Source organism: Telmatherina bonti (assembly GCF_933228915.1).
Source record: "Telmatherina bonti genome assembly, chromosome: 14".
Lineage (NCBI taxonomy): Eukaryota > Metazoa > Chordata > Actinopteri > Atheriniformes > Telmatherinidae > Telmatherina > Telmatherina bonti.
Genome location: NC_136612.1, coordinates 3221311 through 3240769, shown reverse-complemented (window position 1 = coordinate 3240769; position 19459 = coordinate 3221311).

Genomic DNA, 19459 nt, shown 5'->3' with positions numbered 1-19459 from the left:
GGGGGTATGCTAGTCCTGACTTCTGGTCTGCTAGTCCTTACCTGGGGTCTACTAGTCTTGACCTGGGGTTTACTAGTCCTTACCTGGGGTCTGCTAGTCCTGTCGACTGGTCTACTAGTCCTGACCTGGGGTCTACTAGTCCTTACCTGGCGTCTACTAGTCCAGACCTGTGGTCTACTAGTCCTGACCTGGGGTCTGCTAGTCCTGACCTGGGGTCTACTAGTCCTGACTTCTGGTCTGCTAGTCTAGACCTGGGGTCTACTAGTCCAGACCTGGGGTCTACTAGTCCTGACCTGGGGTCTGCTAGTCCTGACCTGGGGTCTACTAGTCCTGACCTGGGGTCTGCTAGTCCTGACGACTGGTCTACTAGTCCTGACCTGGAGTTTACTAGTCCTGACGACTGGTCTACTAGTTCTGACCTGGGGTCTTCTAGTCCTGACGACTGGTCTACTAGTCCTGACCTGAAGTTTACTAGTCCTGACTTCTGGTCTGCTAGTCCTTACCTGGGGTCTACTAGTCTTGACCTGGGGTTTACTAGTCCTGACCTGGGATCTGCTAGTCCTGACGACTGGTCTACTAGTCCTGACCTGGGGTCTGCTAGTCCTGACTTTCGGTCTACTAGTCCAGACCTGGGTCTACTAGTCCTGACTTCTGGTCTACTAGTCCTGACCTGGGGTCTGCTAGTCCTGACTTCTGGTCTGCTAGTCCAGACCTGGGGTCTACTAGTCCAGACCTGGGGTCTACTAGTCTTGACTTGGGGTCTACTAGTCCTGACCTGGGGTCTACTAGTCCAGACGTGTGGTGTACTAGTCCTGACCTGGGGTCTGCTAGTCCTGACGACTGGTCTACTAGTCCTGACCTGGAGTTTACTAGTCCTGACCTGGGGTCTGCTAAACCTGACCTGAAGTTTACTAGTCCTGACCGGGAGTATGCTAGTCCTGACGACTGGTCTACTAGTCCTGACCTGGGGTTTACTACTCCAGACCTGGGGTGTACTAGTCCTGACCTGGGGTTTACTAGTCCTGACCTGGGGTCTGCTAGTTCTGACCTGGGGTCTAGTAGTCCTAACATGGGGTTTACTAGTCCTGACTTCAGGTCTGCTAGTCCTGACTTCTGATCTGCTAGTCCTAAACTGGGGTCTACTAGTCCTAACATTGGGTTTACTAGTCCTGACTTCTGGTCTGCTAGTCGTGACTACTGGTCTAATACTGACCTGGGGTCTACTAATCCTGACCTGGGGTTTACTAGTCCTGACTTCTGATCTGCTAGTCCTGACTTCTGATCTGCTAGTCCTGACCTTGGGTCTGCTAGTCGTGACTACTAGTCCACTAGTCTTGACTACTGGTCTATTAGTCCTGACCTGAGGTTTACTAGTCCTGACTTCTGGTCTGCTAGTCCTGACCTGGGGTGTACTTGTCTTGACCTGGGCTTTACTAGTCCTGACCTGGTCTTTATGAGTCTTGACCTCGGGTTTACTAGTCCTAACCTGGGGTCTACTAGTCCAGACCTGGGGTCTACTAGTCCTGACTTCTGGTCTACTAGTCCTGACCTGGGGTCTGCTAGTCCAGACCTGGGGTCTACTAGTCCAGACCTGGGGTCTACTAGTCCTGACTTCTGGTCTACTAGTCCTGACCTGGGGTCTGCTAGTCCTGACCTGGGGTTTACTAGTCTTGACCTGGGGTCTACTAGTCCTGACCTGGGGTTTACTAGTCCTAACCTGGGGTTTACTAGTCCAGACCTGGGGTCTACTAGTCCTGACTTCTGGTCTACTAGTCCTGACCTGGGGTCTGCTAGTCTAGGCCTGGGGTCTACTAGTCTTGACCTGGGGTTTACTAGTCCTGACCTGGGTCTGCTAAACCTGACCTGAAGTTTACTAGTCCTGACCGGGGGTATGCTAGTCCTCACGACTGGTCTACTAGTCCTGACCTGGAGTTCACTAGTCCTGACTTCTGGTCTGCTAGTCCTGACCTAGGGTCTGCTAGGCCTGACTACTGGTCTATTAGTCCTGACCTGAGGTTTACTAGTCCAGACCTTGGGTGTACTAGTCCTGACCTGGGGTTTACTCGTCCTAACCTGGGGTCTGCTCGTCCTGACCTGGGGTCTACTAGTCCTGACCTGTGGTCTACTAGTCCTGACTTCTGGTCTGCTTGTCCTGACCTGGAGTTTACTAGTCCTGACCTGGGGTCTGCTTGTCCTGACCTGGAGTTTACTAGTCCTGACTTCTGGTCTGCTAGTCCTGACTACTGGTCTACTAGTCCTGACAACTGGTCTGCTAGTCATGACTACTGTTCTGCTAGTCCTGACTACTGGTCTACTAGTCCTGACAACTGGTCTACTAGTCCTGACTACTGGTCTGCTAGTCCTGAAGTGGGGTTCACTAATCCTGACCTGGGGTTTACTAGTCCTGACCTGGAGTCTGCTAGTCCTGACCTGGGGTCTACTAGTCCTGACCTGTGGTCTGCTAGTCCTGACCTGGGGTTTACTAGTCCTGACCTGGGGTCTGCTAGTCCTGACCTGGGGTTTACTACTCCAGACCTGGGGTGTTCTAGTCCTGACCTGGGGTTTACTAGTCCTGACCTGGGGTCTGCTAGTCCTGACCTGGGGTCTAGTAGTCCTAACATGGGGTTTACTAGTCCTGACTTCAGGTCTGCTAGTCCTGACTTCTGATCTGCTAGTCCTAAACTGGGGTCTACTAGTCCTAACATTGGGTTTACTAGTCCTGACTTCTGGTCTGCTAGTCGTGACTACTGGTCTACTAATACTGACCTGGGGTCTACTAATCCTGACCTGGGGTTTACTAGTCCTGACTTCTGATCTGCTAGTCCTGACTTCTGATCTGCTAGTCCTGACCTTGGGTCTGCTAGTCGTGACTACTAGTCCACTAGTCTTGACTACTGGTCTATTAGTCCTGACCTGAGGTTTACTAGTCCTGACTTCTGGTCTGCTAGTCCTGACCTGGGGTGTACTTGTCCTGACCTGGGCTTTACTAGTCCTGACCTGGTCTTTATGAGTCTTGACCTCGGGTTTACTAGTCCTAACCTGGGGTCTACTAGTCCAGACCTGGGGTCTACTAGTCCTGACTTCTGGTCTACTAGTCCTGACCTGGGGTCTGCTTGTCCAGACCTGGGGTCTACTAGTCCTGACTTCTGGTCTACTAGTCCTGACCTGGGGTTTAGTAGTCTTGACCTGGGGTCTACTAGTCCTGACCTGGGGTTTACTAGTCCTAACCTGGGGTTTACTAGTCCTGGCCTGGGGTTTACTAGTCCAGACCTGGGGTCTACTAGTCCAGACCTGGGGTCTACTAGTCCTGACTTCTGGTCTACTAGTCCTGACCTGGGGTCTGCTAGTCTAGGCCTGGGGTCTACTAGTCTTGACCTGGGTTTACTAGTCCTGACCTGGGTCTGCTAAACCTGACCTGAAGTTTACTAGTCCTGACCGGGGGTATGCTAGTCCTCACGACTGGTCTACTAGTCCTGACCTGGAGTTTACTAGTCCTGACTTCTGATCTGCTAGTCCTGACTTCTGATCTGCTAGTCCTGACCTTGGGTCTGCTAGTCGTGACTACTAGTCCACTAGTCTTGACTACTGGTCTATTAGTCCTGACCTGAGGTTTACTAGTCCTGACTTCTGGTCTGCTAGTCCTGACCTGGGGTGTACTTGTCCTGACCTGGGCTTTACTAGTCCTGACCTGGTCTTTATGAGTCTTGACCTCGGGTTTACTAGTCCTAACCTGGGGTCTACTAGTCCAGACCTGGGGTCTACTAGTCCTGACTTCTGGTCTACTAGTCCTGACCTGGGGTCTGCTAGTCCAGACCTGGGGTCTACTAGTCTTGACCTGGGGTTTTCTAGTCCTGACCTGGGTCTGCTAAACCTGACCTGAAGTTTACTAGTCCTGACCGGGGGTATGCTAGTCCTGACGACTGGTCTACTAGTCCTGACCTGGAGTTTACTAGTCCTGACTTCTGGTCTGCTAGTCCTTACCTGGGGTCTACTAGTCTTGACCTGGGGTTTACTAGTCCTGACCTGGGATCTGCTAGTCCTGACGACTGGTCTACTAGTCCTGACCTGGGGTCTGCTAGTCCTGACTTCCGGTCTACTAGTCCAGACCTGGGTCTACTAGTCCTGACTTCTGGTCTACTAGTCCTGACCTGGGGTCTGCTAGTCCTGACTTCTGGTCTGCTAGTCCAGACCTGGGGTCTACTAGTCCAGACCTGGGGTCTACTAGTCTTGACTTGGGGTCTACTAGTCCTGACCTGGGGTCTACTAGTCCAGACGTGTGGTCTACTAGTCCTGACCTGGGGTCTGCTAGTCCTGACGACTGGTCTACTAGTCCTGACCTGGAGTTTACCAGTCCTGACCTGGGGTCTGCTAAACCTGACCTGAAGTTTACTAGTCCTGACCGGGAGTATGCTAGTCCTGACGACTGGTCTACTAGTCCTGACCTGGAGTTTACTAGTCCTGACTTCTGGTCTGCTAGTCCTTACCTGGGGAATGCTAGTCCTGACCTGGGGTCTACTAGTCCTAACATGGGGTTTACTAGTCCTGACTTCTGGTCTGCTAGTCCAGACCTGTTGTCTACTAGTCTTGACATGGGGTCTTCTAGTCCTGACCTGGGGTCTGCTAGTCCTGACCTGGGGTTTACTAGTCCTGACCTGGGGTTTTGCTAGTCCTGACCTGGGGTCTGCAAGTCCTGACCTGGGGTCTACTAGTCTTGACCTGGGGTTTACTAGTCCTGACCTGGGGTCTGCTAGTTCTGACGACTGATTCACTAGTCCTGACCTGGGTTTACTAGTCCTGACCTAGGGTCTGCTAGTCCTTACTTCTGGTTTGGTAGTCCTGACCTGGGGTTTACTAGTCCTGACCTGGGGTCTGCTAGTCCTGACCTGGGTTTACTAGTCCTGACCTGGGGTCTGCTAGTCTTGACGACTGATCTACTAGTCCTGACCTGGGGTCTACCAGTCCTCACTTCTGGTATGCTAGTCCTGACCTGGGGTTTACTAGTCCTGACCTGGGGTTTTCTAGTCCTGACTTCTGGTCTGCTAGTCCAGACCTGGGGTCTACTAGTCCTGACCTGGGGTCTGCTAGTCCTGACCTGGGGTCTACTAGTCCTGACCGGGGGTCTGCTAGTCCTGACTGGTCTACTAGTCCTGACCTGGAGTTTACTAGTCCTGACCTGGGGTCTGCCAGTCCTGACCTGAAGTTTACTAGTCCTGACCGGGGGTATGCTAGTCCTGACTTCTGGTCTGCTAGTCCTTACCTGGGGTCTACTAGTCTTGACCTGGGGTTTACTAGTCCTTACCTGGGGTCTGCTAGTCCTGTCGACTGGTCTACTAGTCCTGACCTGGGGTCTACTAGTCCTTACCTGGCGTCTACTAGTCCAGACCTGTGGTCTACTAGTCCTGACCTGGGGTCTGCTAGTCCTGACCTGGGGTCTACTAGTCCTGACTTCTGGTCTGCTAGTCTAGACCTGGGGTCTACTAGTCCAGACCTGGGGTCTACTAGTCCTGACCTGGGGTCTGCTAGTCCTGACCTGGGGTCTACTAGTCCTGACCTGGGGTCTGCTAGTCCTGACGACTGGTCTACTAGTCCTGACCTGGAGTTTACTAGTCCTGACGACTGGTCTACTAGTTCTGACCTGGGGTCTTCTAGTCCTGACGACTGGTCTACTAGTCCTGACCTGAAGTTTACTAGTCCTGACTTCTGGTCTGCTAGTCCTTACCTGGGGTCTACTAGTCTTGACCTGGGGTTTACTAGTCCTGACCTGGGATCTGCTAGTCCTGACGACTGGTCTACTAGTCCTGACCTGGGGTCTGCTAGTCCTGACTTTCGGTCTACTAGTCCAGACCTGGGTCTACTAGTCCTGACTTCTGGTCTACTAGTCCTGACCTGGGGTCTGCTAGTCCTGACTTCTGGTCTGCTAGTCCAGACCTGGGGTCTACTAGTCCAGACCTGGGGTCTACTAGTCTTGACTTGGGGTCTACTAGTCCTGACCTGGGGTCTACTAGTCCAGACGTGTGGTGTACTAGTCCTGACCTGGGGTCTGCTAGTCCTGACGACTGGTCTACTAGTCCTGACCTGGAGTTTACTAGTCCTGACCTGGGGTCTGCTAAACCTGACCTGAAGTTTACTAGTCCTGACCGGGAGTATGCTAGTCCTGACGACTGGTCTACTAGTCCTGACCTGGGGTTTACTACTCCAGACCTGGGGTGTACTAGTCCTGACCTGGGGTTTACTAGTCCTGACCTGGGGTCTGCTAGTTCTGACCTGGGGTCTAGTAGTCCTAACATGGGGTTTACTAGTCCTGACTTCAGGTCTGCTAGTCCTGACTTCTGATCTGCTAGTCCTAAACTGGGGTCTACTAGTCCTAACATTGGGTTTACTAGTCCTGACTTCTGGTCTGCTAGTCGTGACTACTGGTCTAATACTGACCTGGGGTCTACTAATCCTGACCTGGGGTTTACTAGTCCTGACTTCTGATCTGCTAGTCCTGACTTCTGATCTGCTAGTCCTGACCTTGGGTCTGCTAGTCGTGACTACTAGTCCACTAGTCTTGACTACTGGTCTATTAGTCCTGACCTGAGGTTTACTAGTCCTGACTTCTGGTCTGCTAGTCCTGACCTGGGGTGTACTTGTCTTGACCTGGGCTTTACTAGTCCTGACCTGGTCTTTATGAGTCTTGACCTCGGGTTTACTAGTCCTAACCTGGGGTCTACTAGTCCAGACCTGGGGTCTACTAGTCCTGACTTCTGGTCTACTAGTCCTGACCTGGGGTCTGCTAGTCCAGACCTGGGGTCTACTAGTCCAGACCTGGGGTCTACTAGTCCTGACTTCTGGTCTACTAGTCCTGACCTGGGGTCTGCTAGTCCTGACCTGGGGTTTACTAGTCTTGACCTGGGGTCTACTAGTCCTGACCTGGGGTTTACTAGTCCTAACCTGGGGTTTACTAGTCCAGACCTGGGGTCTACTAGTCCTGACTTCTGGTCTACTAGTCCTGACCTGGGGTCTGCTAGTCTAGGCCTGGGGTCTACTAGTCTTGACCTGGGGTTTACTAGTCCTGACCTGGGTCTGCTAAACCTGACCTGAAGTTTACTAGTCCTGACCGGGGGTATGCTAGTCCTCACGACTGGTCTACTAGTCCTGACCTGGAGTTCACTAGTCCTGACTTCTGGTCTGCTAGTCCTGACCTAGGGTCTGCTAGGCCTGACTACTGGTCTATTAGTCCTGACCTGAGGTTTACTAGTCCAGACCTTGGGTGTACTAGTCCTGACCTGGGGTTTACTCGTCCTAACCTGGGGTCTGCTCGTCCTGACCTGGGGTCTACTAGTCCTGACCTGTGGTCTACTAGTCCTGACTTCTGGTCTGCTTGTCCTGACCTGGAGTTTACTAGTCCTGACCTGGGGTCTGCTTGTCCTGACCTGGAGTTTACTAGTCCTGACTTCTGGTCTGCTAGTCCTGACTACTGGTCTACTAGTCCTGACAACTGGTCTGCTAGTCATGACTACTGTTCTGCTAGTCCTGACTACTGGTCTACTAGTCCTGACAACTGGTCTACTAGTCCTGACTACTGGTCTGCTAGTCCTGAAGTGGGGTTCACTAATCCTGACCTGGGGTTTACTAGTCCTGACCTGGAGTCTGCTAGTCCTGACCTGGGGTCTACTAGTCCTGACCTGTGGTCTGCTAGTCCTGACCTGGGGTTTACTAGTCCTGACCTGGGGTCTGCTAGTCCTGACCTGGGGTTTACTACTCCAGACCTGGGGTGTTCTAGTCCTGACCTGGGGTTTACTAGTCCTGACCTGGGGTCTGCTAGTCCTGACCTGGGGTCTAGTAGTCCTAACATGGGGTTTACTAGTCCTGACTTCAGGTCTGCTAGTCCTGACTTCTGATCTGCTAGTCCTAAACTGGGGTCTACTAGTCCTAACATTGGGTTTACTAGTCCTGACTTCTGGTCTGCTAGTCGTGACTACTGGTCTACTAATACTGACCTGGGGTCTACTAATCCTGACCTGGGGTTTACTAGTCCTGACTTCTGATCTGCTAGTCCTGACTTCTGATCTGCTAGTCCTGACCTTGGGTCTGCTAGTCGTGACTACTAGTCCACTAGTCTTGACTACTGGTCTATTAGTCCTGACCTGAGGTTTACTAGTCCTGACTTCTGGTCTGCTAGTCCTGACCTGGGGTGTACTTGTCCTGACCTGGGCTTTACTAGTCCTGACCTGGTCTTTATGAGTCTTGACCTCGGGTTTACTAGTCCTAACCTGGGGTCTACTAGTCCAGACCTGGGGTCTACTAGTCCTGACTTCTGGTCTACTAGTCCTGACCTGGGGTCTGCTTGTCCAGACCTGGGGTCTACTAGTCCTGACTTCTGGTCTACTAGTCCTGACCTGGGGTTTAGTAGTCTTGACCTGGGGTCTACTAGTCCTGACCTGGGGTTTACTAGTCCTAACCTGGGGTTTACTAGTCCTGGCCTGGGGTTTACTAGTCCAGACCTGGGGTCTACTAGTCCAGACCTGGGGTCTACTAGTCCTGACTTCTGGTCTACTAGTCCTGACCTGGGGTCTGCTAGTCTAGGCCTGGGGTCTACTAGTCTTGACCTGGGTTTACTAGTCCTGACCTGGGTCTGCTAAACCTGACCTGAAGTTTACTAGTCCTGACCGGGGGTATGCTAGTCCTCACGACTGGTCTACTAGTCCTGACCTGGAGTTTACTAGTCCTGACTTCTGATCTGCTAGTCCTGACTTCTGATCTGCTAGTCCTGACCTTGGGTCTGCTAGTCGTGACTACTAGTCCACTAGTCTTGACTACTGGTCTATTAGTCCTGACCTGAGGTTTACTAGTCCTGACTTCTGGTCTGCTAGTCCTGACCTGGGGTGTACTTGTCCTGACCTGGGCTTTACTAGTCCTGACCTGGTCTTTATGAGTCTTGACCTCGGGTTTACTAGTCCTAACCTGGGGTCTACTAGTCCAGACCTGGGGTCTACTAGTCCTGACTTCTGGTCTACTAGTCCTGACCTGGGGTCTGCTAGTCCAGACCTGGGGTCTACTAGTCTTGACCTGGGGTTTTCTAGTCCTGACCTGGGTCTGCTAAACCTGACCTGAAGTTTACTAGTCCTGACCGGGGGTATGCTAGTCCTGACGACTGGTCTACTAGTCCTGACCTGGAGTTTACTAGTCCTGACTTCTGGTCTGCTAGTCCTTACCTGGGGTCTACTAGTCTTGACCTGGGGTTTACTAGTCCTGACCTGGGATCTGCTAGTCCTGACGACTGGTCTACTAGTCCTGACCTGGGGTCTGCTAGTCCTGACTTCCGGTCTACTAGTCCAGACCTGGGTCTACTAGTCCTGACTTCTGGTCTACTAGTCCTGACCTGGGGTCTGCTAGTCCTGACTTCTGGTCTGCTAGTCCAGACCTGGGGTCTACTAGTCCAGACCTGGGGTCTACTAGTCTTGACTTGGGGTCTACTAGTCCTGACCTGGGGTCTACTAGTCCAGACGTGTGGTCTACTAGTCCTGACCTGGGGTCTGCTAGTCCTGACGACTGGTCTACTAGTCCTGACCTGGAGTTTACCAGTCCTGACCTGGGGTCTGCTAAACCTGACCTGAAGTTTACTAGTCCTGACCGGGAGTATGCTAGTCCTGACGACTGGTCTACTAGTCCTGACCTGGAGTTTACTAGTCCTGACTTCTGGTCTGCTAGTCCTTTCCTGGGGAATGCTAGTCCTGACCTGGGGTCTACTAGTCCTAACATGGGGTTTACTAGTCCTGACTTCTGGTCTGCTAGTCCAGACCTGTTGTCTACTAGTCTTGACATGGGGTCTTCTAGTCCTGACCTGGGGTCTGCTAGTCCTGACCTGGGGTTTACTAGTCCTGACCTGGGGTTTTGCTAGTCCTGACCTGGGGTCTGCAAGTCCTGACCTGGGGTCTACTAGTCTTGACCTGGGGTTTACTAGTCCTGACCTGGGGTCTGCTAGTTCTGACGACTGATTCACTAGTCCTGACCTGGGTTTACTAGTCCTGACCTAGGGTCTGCTAGTCCTTACTTCTGGTTTGGTAGTCCTGACCTGGGGTTTACTAGTCCTGACCTGGGGTCTGCTAGTCCTGACCTGGGTTTACTAGTCCTGACCTGGGGTCTGCTAGTCTTGACGACTGATCTACTAGTCCTGACCTGGGGTCTACCAGTCCTCACTTCTGGTATGCTAGTCCTGACCTGGGGTTTACTAGTCCTGACCTGGGGTTTTCTAGTCCTGACTTCTGGTCTGCTAGTCCAGACCTGGGGTCTACTAGTCCTGACCTGGGGTCTGCTAGTCCTGACCTGGGGTCTACTAGTCCTGACCGGGGGTCTGCTAGTCCTGACTGGTCTACTAGTCCTGACCTGGAGTTTACTAGTCCTGACCTGGGGTCTGCCAGTCCTGACCTGAAGTTTACTAGTCCTGACCGGGGGTATGCTAGTCCTGACTTCTGGTCTGCTAGTCCTTACCTGGGGTCTACTAGTCTTGACCTGGGGTTTACTAGTCCTTACCTGGGGTCTGCTAGTCCTGTCGACTGGTCTACTAGTCCTGACCTGGGGTCTACTAGTCCTTACCTGGCGTCTACTAGTCCAGACCTGTGGTCTACTAGTCCTGACCTGGGGTCTGCTAGTCCTGACCTGGGGTCTACTAGTCCTGACTTCTGGTCTGCTAGTCTAGACCTGGGGTCTACTAGTCCAGACCTGGGGTCTACTAGTCCTGACCTGGGGTCTGCTAGTCCTGACCTGGGGTCTACTAGTCCTGACCTGGGGTCTGCTAGTCCTGACGACTGGTCTACTAGTCCTGACCTGGAGTTTACTAGTCCTGACGACTGGTCTACTAGTTCTGACCTGGGGTCTTCTAGTCCTGACGACTGGTCTACTAGTCCTGACCTGAAGTTTACTAGTCCTGACTTCTGGTCTGCTAGTCCTTACCTGGGGTCTACTAGTCTTGACCTGGGGTTTACTAGTCCTGACCTGGGATCTGCTAGTCCTGACGACTGGTCTACTAGTCCTGACCTGGGGTCTGCTAGTCCTGACTTTCGGTCTACTAGTCCAGACCTGGGTCTACTAGTCCTGACTTCTGGTCTACTAGTCCTGACCTGGGGTCTGCTAGTCCTGACTTCTGGTCTGCTAGTCCAGACCTGGGGTCTACTAGTCCAGACCTGGGGTCTACTAGTCTTGACTTGGGGTCTACTAGTCCTGACCTGGGGTCTACTAGTCCAGACGTGTGGTGTACTAGTCCTGACCTGGGGTCTGCTAGTCCTGACGACTGGTCTACTAGTCCTGACCTGGAGTTTACTAGTCCTGACCTGGGGTCTGCTAAACCTGACCTGAAGTTTACTAGTCCTGACCGGGAGTATGCTAGTCCTGACGACTGGTCTACTAGTCCTGACCTGGAGTTTACTAGTCCTGACTTCTGGTCTGCTAGTCCTTACCTGGGGAATACTAGTCCTGACCTGGGGTCTACTAGTCCTAACATGGGGTTTACTAGTCCTGACTTCTGGTCTGCTAGTCCAGACCTGGGCTCTACTAGTCTTGACATGGGGTCTTCTAGTCCTGACCTGGGGTCTGCTAGTCCTGACCTGGGGTTTACTAGTCCTGATCTGGGGTTTTGCTAGTCCTGACCTGGGGTCTACTAGTCCAAACCTGGGGTCTACTAGTCTTGACCTGGGGTTTACTAGTCCTGACCTGGGGTCTGCTAGTTCTGACGACTGATTCACTAGTCCTGACCTGGGTTTACTAGTCCTGACCTAGGGTCTGCTAGTCCTGACTTCTTGTCTGCTAGTCCTGACCTAGGGTCTGCTAGTCCTGACTACTGGTCTATTAGTCCTGACCTGAGTTTTACTAGTCCAGACCTTGGGTTTACTAGTCCTGACCTGGGGTTTACTAGTCCTGACCTGGGGTTTACTCGTCCTAACCTGGGGTCTGCTCGTCCTGACCTGGGGTCTACTAATCCTGACCTGTGGTCTACTAGTCCTGACTTCTGGTCTGCTTGTCCTGACCTGGAGTTTACTAGTCCTGACCTGGGGTCTGCTTGTCCTGACCTGGAGTTTACTAGTCCTGACAACTGTTCTGCTAGTCCTGACTACTGGTCTGCTAGTCCTGACAACTGGTCTGCTAGACCTGACTACTGTTCTGCTAGACATGACTACTGTTCTGCTAGTCCTGACTACTGGTCTACTAGTCCTTACCTGGGGTCTGCTAGTCCTGACCTGGGGTCTACTAGTCCTGACTTCTGGTGTGCTAGTCCTGACCTAGGGTCTGCTAGGCCTGACTACTGGTCTATTAGTCCTGACCTGAGGTTTACTAGTCCAGACCTTGGGTGTACTAGTCCTGACCTGGGGTTTACTAGTCCTGACCTGGGGTTTACTCGTCCTAACCTGGGGTCTACTAGTCCTGACCTGTGGTCTACTAGTCCTGACTTCTGGTCTGCTTGTCCTGACCTGGAGTTTACTAGTCCTGACCTGGGGTCTGCTTGTCCTGACCTGGAGTTTACTAGTCCTGACCTGGGGTCTGCTAGTCCTGACTACTGGTCTACTAGTCCTGACAACTGGTCTGCTAGTCATGACTACTGTTCTGCTAGTCCTGACTACTGGTCTACTAGTCCTGACAACTGGTCTACTAGTCCTGACTACTGGTCTGCTAGTTCTGAAGTGGGGTTCACTAATCCTGACCTGGGGTTTACTAGTCCTGACCTGGAGTCTGCTAGTCCTGACCTGGGGTCTACTAGTCCTGACCTGTGGTCTGCTAGTCCTGACCTGGGGTTTACTAGTCCTGACCTGGGGTCTGCTAGTCCTGACCTGGGGTTTACTACTCCAGACCTGGGGTGTACTAGTCCTGACCTGGGGTTTACTAGTCCTGACCTGGGGTCTGCTTGTCCTGACCTGGGGTCTAGTAGTCCTAACATGGGGTTTACTAGTCCTGACTTCTGGTCTGCTAGTCCTAAACTGGGGTCTACTAGTCCTAACATTGGGTTTACTAGTCCTGACTTCTGGTCTGCTAGTCGTGACTACTGGTCTACTAATCCTGACCTGGGGTTTACTAGTCCTGACCTGGGGTCTGCTAGTCCTGACCTGGGGTTTACTAGTCGTAACATTGGGTTTACTAGTCCTGACTTCTGGTCTGCTAGTCGTGACTACTGGTCTACTAATACTGACCTGGGGTCTACTAATCCTGACCTGGGGTTTACTAGTCCTGACTTCTGATCTGCTAGTCCTGACTTCTGATCTGCTAGTCCTGACCTTGGGTCTGCTAATCGTGACTACTAGTCCACTAGTCTTGACTACTGGTCTATTAGTCCTGACCTGAGGTTTACTAGTCCTGACTTCTGGTCTGCTAGTCCTGACCTGGGGTGTACTTGTCCTGACCTGGGCTTTACTAGTCCTGACCTGGTCTTTATGAGTCTTGACCTCGGGTTTACTAGTCCTAACCTGGGGTTTACTAGTCCTGGCCTGGGGTTTACTAGTCCTGACCTGGGGTCTACTAGTCCAGACCTGGGGTCTACTAGTCCTGACTTCTGGTCTACTAGTCCTGACCTGGGGTCTGCTAGTCCTGACCTGGGGTTTACTAGTCTTGACCTGGGGTCTACTAGTCCTGACCTGGGGTTCACTAGTCCTAACCTGGGGTTTACTAGTCCTGACCACTGGTCTACTAGTCCTGACCTGGGGTCTGCTAGTCCTGACTTCCGGTCTACTAGTCCAGACCTGGGTCTACTAGTCCTGACCTGGGGTTTACTAGTCCTGACCTGGGGTCTGCTAGTCCTGACTTCTGGTCTGCTAGTCCAGGCCTGGGGTCTACTAGTCCAGACCTGGGGTCTACTAGTCCAGACCTGGGGTCTACTAGTCTTGACTTGGGGTCTACTAGTCCTGACCTGGGGTCTACTAGTCCAGACGTGTGGTCTACTAGTCCTGACCTGCTGTCTGCTAGTCCTGACGACTGGTCTACTAGTCCTGACCTGGGGTCTGCTAGTCCGGACGACTGGTCTACTAGTCCTGACCTGGAGTTTACTAGTCCTGACCTGGGGTCTGCTAGTCCTGACGACTGGTCTACTAGTCCTGACCTGAAGTTTACTAGTCCTGACTTCTGGTCTACTAGTCCTGACTTCTGACCTGCTAGTCCTGACCTGGGGTCTGCTAGTCCTGACGACTGGTCTACTAGTCCTGACCTCTGGTCTGCTAGTCCTGACTTCTGACCTGCTAGTCCTGACCTGGGGTTTACTAGTCCTGACCTGGGGTCTGCTAGTGTTGACCTGGGATCTGCTAGTCCTGACCTAGGGTCTGCTAGTTCTGACCTAGGGTCTGCTAGTCCTGACTTCTGGTCTGCTAGTCCTGACCTGGGGTCTACTAGTCCTGACCTGGGGTCTACTAGTCCTGACTTCTGGTCTGCTAGTCCTGACCTGGGGTCTACTAGTCCTGACTTCTGGTATGCTAGTCCTGACCTGGGGTTTACTAGTCCTGACCTGGAGTTTACTAGTCCTGACTTCTTGTCTGCTAGTCCTTACCTGGGGTCTGCTAGTCCTGACGACTAGTCTACTAGTCCTGACCTGAAGTTTACTAGTCCTGACTTCTGGTCTGCTAGTCCTGACTTCTGACCTGATAGTCCTGACCTGGGGTTTACTATTCCTGACCTGGGGTCTGCTAGTCCTGACGACTGGTCTACTAGTCCTGACCTGAAGTTTACTAGTCCTGACTTCTGGTCTGCTAGTCCTGAATTCTGACCTGCTAGTCCTGACCTGGGGTCTGCTAGTCCTGACGACTGGTCTACTAGTCCTGACCTGGGTTTACTAGTCCTGACCTGGGGTCTGCTAGTCCTGACGACTGATCTACTAGTCCTGACGTGGGGTCTACCACTCCTGACTTCTCGTATGCTAGTCCTGACCTGGGGTCTGCTAGTCCTGACTTCCGGTCTGCTAGTCCTGACCTGGGGTTTACTAGTCCTTACCTGGTGTCTACTAGTCCAGACCTGTGGTCCACTAGTCCTGACCTGGGGTTTACTAGTCCTGACCTGGGGTCTATTAGTCCAGACGTGTGTTCTACTAGTCCTGACCTGGGGTCTGCTAGTCCTGACGACTGGTCTACTAGTCCTGACCTGGAGTTTACTAGTCCTGACCTGGGGTCTGCTAGTCCTGACGAATGGTCTACAAGTCCTGACCTGGAGTTTACTAGTCCTGACCTGGGGTCTGCTAGTCCTGACGACTGGTCTACTAGTCCTGACCTGAAGTTTACTAGTCCTGACTTCTGGTCTGCTAGTCCTGACTTCTGACCTGCTAGTCCTGACCTGGGGTTTACTAGTCCTGACCTGCGGTCTGCTAGTCCTGACGTCTGATCTGCTAGTCCAGACCTGGGATCTGCTAGTCCTGACCTAGGGTCTGCTAGTCCTGACCTAGGGTCTGCTAGTCCTGACCTGGGGTCTACTAGTCCAGACCTGGGGTCTACTAGTCCTGACCTGGGGTTTACTAGTCCTGACCTGGGGTTTACTAGTCCTTACCTGGGGTCTGCTAGTCCTGACCTGGGGTTTACTAGTCCTTACCTGGGGTCTTCTAGTCCTGACCTGGGGTTTATTAGTCCTTACCTGGTGTCTACTAGTCCAGACCTGTGGTCTACTAGTCCAGACCTGTGGTCTACTAGTCCAGACCTGGGGTTTACTAGTCCTGACTTCTGGTCTGCTAGTCCTGACTTCTGACCTGCTAGTCCTGACCTGGGGTTTACTAGTCCAGACCTGGGGTCTGCTAGTCCTGACCTGGGGTCTACTAGTCCTGACTTCTGGTCTGCTAGTCCTGACCTGGGGTCTACTAGTCCTGACTTCTGGTATGCTAGTCCTGACCTGGGGTTTACTAGTCCTGACCTGGAGTTTACTAGTCCTGACTTCTTGTCTGCTAGTCCTTACCTGGGGTCTGCTAGTCCTGACGACTAGTCCACTAGTCCTGACCTGAAGTTTACTAGTCCTGACTTCTGGTCTGCTAGTCCTGACTTCTGACCTGATAGTCCTGACCTGGGGTTTACTATTCCTGACCTGGGGTCTGCTAGTCCTGACGACTGGTCTACTAGTCCTGACCTGAAGTTTACTAGTCCTGACTTCTGGTCTGCTAGTCCTGAATTCTGACCTGCTAGTCCTGACCTGGGGTCTGCTAGTCCTGACGACTGGTCTACTAGTCCTGACCTGGGTTTACTAGTCCTGACCTGGGGTCTGCTAGTCCTGACGACTGATCTACTAGTCCTGACGTGGGGTCTACCACTCCTGACTTCTCGTATGCTAGTCCTGACCTGGGGTCTGCTAGTCCTGACTTCCGGTCTGCTAGTCCTGACCTGGGGTTTACTAGTCCTTACCTGGTGTCTACTAGTCCAGACCTGTGGTCCACTAGTCCTGACCTGGGGTTTACTAGTCCTGACCTGGGGTCCATTAGTCCAGACGTGTGTTCTACTAGTCCTGACCTGGGGTCTGCTAGTCCTGACGACTGGTCTACTAGTCCTGACCTGGAGTTTACTAGTCCTGACCTGGGGTCTGCTAGTCCTGACGAATGGTCTACAAGTCCTGACCTGGAGTTTACTAGTCCTGACCTGGGGTCTGCTAGTCCTGACGACTGGTCTACTAGTCCTGACCTGAAGTTTACTAGTCCTGACTTCTGGTCTGCTAGTCCTGACTTCTGACCTGCTAGTCCTGACCTGGGGTTTACTAGTCCTGACCTGCGGTCTGCTAGTCCTGACGTCTGATCTGCTAGTCCTGACCTAGGGTCTGCTAGTCCTGACCTGGGGTCTACTAGTCCAGACCTGGGGTCTACTAGTCCTGACCTGGGGTTTACTAGTCCTGACCTGGGGTTTACTAGTCCTTACCTGGGGTCTGCTAGTCCTGACCTGGGGTTTACTAGTCCTTACCTGGGGTCTGCTAGTCCTGACCTGGGGTTTATTAGTCCTTACCTGGTGTCTACTAGTCCAGACCTGTGGTCTACTAGTCCAGACCTGTGGTCTACTAGTCCAGACCTGGGGTTTACTAGTCCTGACTTCTGGTCTGCTAGTCCTGACTTCTGACCTGCTAGTCCTGACCTGGGGTTTACTAGTCCAGACCTGGGGTCTGCTAGTCCTGACCTGGGGTTTACTAGTCCTGACCTGGGGTCTGCTAGTCCTGACGACTGATCTACTAGTCCTGACCTGGGTTCACTAGTCCTGACCGGGGGTCTGCTAGTCCTGACGACTGATTTACTAGTCCTCACCTAGGGTCTGCAAGTCCTGACCTGGGGTTCACTAGTCCTGACCTGGGGTCTGCTAGTCCTGACCTGGGGTCTGCTAGTCCTGACGACTGATCTACTAGTCCTGACCTGGGGTCTACCAGTCCTGACCTGGGGTTTACTAGTCCTGACCTGGGGTCTGCTAGTCCTGACTTCTGGTCTGCTAGTCCAGACCTGGGGTCTACTAGTCCTGACGTGGGGTCTGCTAGTCCTGACCTGGGGTGTACTAGTCCTGACCGGGGGTCTGCTAGTCCTGACTGGTCTGCTAGTCCTGACCTGGAGTTTACTAGTCCTGACATGGGGTCTGCTAGTCCTGACCTGTGGTCTACTAGTCCAGACCTGTGGTCTACTAGTCCAGACGTGTGGTCTACTAGTCCTGACGTGGTGTACTAGTCCTGACCTGAAGTTTACTAGTCCTGACTTCTGGTCTGCTATTCCTGACTTCTGACCTGCTAGTCCTGACCTGGGGTTTGCTAGTCCTGACGACTGGTCTACTAGTCCTGACCTGGGTTTACTAGTCCTGACCTGGGGTCTTCTAGTCCTGATGACTGGTCTACTAGTCCTGACCTGGGGTCTGCTAGTCCTGACGACTGATCTACTAGTCCTAACCTGGGGTCTACCAGTCCTGACTTCTGGTATGCTAGTCCTGACCTGGGGTTTACTAGTCCTGACCTGGTTTCTGCTAGTCCTGACTTCTGGTCTCCTAGTCCTGACCTGGGGTCTACTAGTCCAGACCTGGGGTTTACTAGTCTTGACCTGGGGTCTACTTGTCCTGACCTGGGGTCTGCTAGTCCTGACCTGGGGTGTACTAGTCCTGACCGGGGGTCTACTAGTCCTGACTGGTCTACTAGTCCAGACCTGGAGTTTACTAGTCCTGACCTGGGGTCTGCTAGTCCTGACCTGAAGTTTACTAGTCCTGACCGGGGGTTTGCTAGTCCTGACGACTGGTCTACTAGTCCTGACCTGGAGTTTACTAATCCTGACTTCTGGTCTTCTAGTCCTTACCTGGGGTCTACTAGTCTTGACCTGGGGTTTACTAGTCCTGACCTGGGGTCTGCTAGTCCTGACGACTGGTCTACTAGTCCTGACCTGGGGTCTGCTAGTCCTGACTTCCGGTCTGCTAGTCCTGACCTGGGGTTTACTAGTCCTTACCTGGCGTGTACTAGTCCAGACCTGTGGTCTACTATTCCAGACCTGTGGTCTACTAGTCCAGACCTGGGTCTACTAGTCCTGATCTGGGGTTTACTAGTCCTGACCTGGGGTCTGCTAGTCTTGATTTCTGGTCTGCTAGTCCAGACCTGGGGTCTACTAGTCCAGACCTGGGGTTTACTAGTCCTAACTTCTGGTCTACTAGTCCTGACCTGGGGTCTGCTAGTCCTGACCTGGGGTTTACTAGTCCTGACCTGGGGTCTACTAGTCCAGACCTGGGGTCTACTAGTCCTGATCTGGGGTTTACTAGTCCTGACCTGGGGTCTGCTAGTCCTGACTTCTGGTCTGCTAGTCCAGACCTGTGGTCTACTAGTCCAGACCTGGGGTCTACTAGTCTTGACTTGGGGTCTACTAGTCCTGACCTGGGGTCTACTAGTCCAGACCTGTGGTCTACTAGTCCAGACCTGTGGTCTTCTAGTCCAGATGTGTGGTCTACTAGTCCTTACCTGGTCTACTAGTCCAGAACTGTGGTCTACTAGTCCAGACCTGTGGTCTACTAGTCCAGACGTGTGGTCTGCTAGTCCTGACCTTTAGTCTACTAGTCCTAACCTGGGGTTTACTAGTCCTGACCTGGGGTCTGCTAGTCCTGACGACTGATCTACTATTCCTGACCTTAAGTTTACTAGTCCTGACTTCTGCTCTGCTAGTCCTGACTTCTGATCTGCTAGTCCTGACCTGGGGTTTACTAGTCCTTACCTGGGGTCTTCTAGTCCTGATGACTGGTCTACTAGTCCTGACCTGAAGTTTACTAGTCCTGACTTCTGGTCTGCTAGTCCTGACTTCTGACCTGCTAGTCCTGACCTGGGGTCTGCTAGTCCTGACGACTGGTCTACTCGTCCTGACCTTGGGTCTGCTAGTCCTGACGACTGATCTACTAGTCCTGACCTGGGGTCTGCTAGTCCTGACCTGGGGTGTACTAGTCCTGACCTGGGGTCTGCTAGTCCTGACTGGTCTACTAGTCCAGACCTGGAGTTTACTAGTCCTGACCTAGGGTCTGCTAGTCCTGACCTGAAGTTTACTAGTCCT